The sequence below is a fragment of the Aplysia californica genome, unplaced genomic scaffold, assembly GCF_000002075.1.
Source record: "Aplysia californica isolate F4 #8 unplaced genomic scaffold, AplCal3.0 scaffold00480, whole genome shotgun sequence".
NCBI lineage: Eukaryota > Metazoa > Mollusca > Gastropoda > Aplysiida > Aplysiidae > Aplysia > Aplysia californica.
The window spans coordinates 422,616-424,125 of record NW_004797750.1 but is presented as its reverse complement, the minus strand read 5'-3'; the positions used below and the strand labels follow the sequence as shown (position 1 = coordinate 424,125).

The following is a 1,510-nucleotide window of genomic DNA, read 5'->3' as shown; positions in this document are numbered from 1 at the left end:
CAACAACAACAACAACAACAACAACAACAACAACAACAACAACAACAACAACATCAACAAAACAACCCCACTATGAAGATGAATGATTTCTCTCAAGATCAACCAAATTCGAAAACTGAGCCTTTCAAAATTCACAATCGTGTCGTCTGTATCGCAACCCACTTAATGCCCACTGATCTCACAGCGTGTCCAGGGTCATAAACCGGTTATCTCAGAGATATACATGTATTTATTAGTACTGGCATCTGTGGTGTAGCTGCTCGGCGCTTTGCCCCCGAACGCAGAAGAACCGAGTTCGATTCCCATGTAGGGAAGTTTTAAAAATCGACGTCTGTCTGCCGGGAATCGGGAAGTTTTCTCAGCCTGGCCCACCTCCTTAACGCTCTAAATTATGTGACTGGGGCGTAAAATATCTGTATCTATCATAATATTATGGGATTTATTCACAGCAGCGTAGATACAACAGACGAAAAGTGAGGCAGCCGAAATCTTTGTCTTCCAGAGAACGCCTGATGAAGACCCTGCTCCCTATCCTGATCGGCGGAATAATCCTAGCCCTGTTTGAGGTTTCCTCTGCCATCGCGTCCTTCGTTCACGTCGGAATTCTGGAAGAAGAGTTCGGGGACGGGCTCAGGAAAGCGATGGATCAGTGAGCACTGGCATGTTTTGCTTTCCATTTTGCTTTTGGATCCTTTCAAAATCCCTCGCTTTTCTATAGTATTTTTTTCTGATAAAAAGCCAACCAACCAAACTAAACGAAAAACAAAAAGAAAGCAGAAAAACCATTATAAATGAATACGCAATCAAGCAAAAACCCAAAACCAAACAAACCCCAAACAACAAACAAACAAACAAACTAAAAACAAAACAAACAACAACTCCACAAAACAAACAAGACCCCTCCCTCTCCTCCCGCTTTAAAACAATAAAACTATCTTCAGGAAAACAATAGGAACCCTCCCTCCCTCCCTCCTTCCCTCCCTTCCCTCCCAATTTTCCCCGCTAAATAAAAACATGTATTAATGGAAATAATATTAATGGTAAAAAACAGGAATGAACTACATGTATTATCAGCCTTCCGCGTATTATCTTAGAAAAATACCATTTTGCGAACAGAGAAATCAACAGCTAATTGGGAAATACACGCGTTTTACATCGTCATGTACAAATGTGTCTAAATTAGGCTCTAACAAAAATACAGCGTTACTTTACAGGGTACATGCATCCGAATGTTGCAGCGGCAGTAAAGGATGTGAATGGGGGAGCATTTTTAAACACACAAACACACATACACACACACACAAACACACATACACACACACACACACACACACACACACACACACACCCACACACAAACACATACATACACCCCCCCACACACAAACACAAACGCACACACAGACACACAGTTGCACGCAAATACTACTGTGCACGTCAACGCATAATATGCAAAAACAACAAAATACACATACATTGTATTAACACACACACATACACACACACACAC

The 1,510-nt window shown here is 41.5% G+C and overlaps 1 protein-coding gene across 1 annotated transcript in view; it reads left to right on the top strand.

The window, feature by feature from the left end:
• The window catches only part of LOC101854518, a gene marked incomplete in the record, with an annotated part of 17,674 nt that overhangs the window by 2,503 nt on the left and 13,661 nt on the right, over positions 1-1,510 (top strand). The window contains 1 exon segment of the mRNA XM_005105611.2: positions 503-659.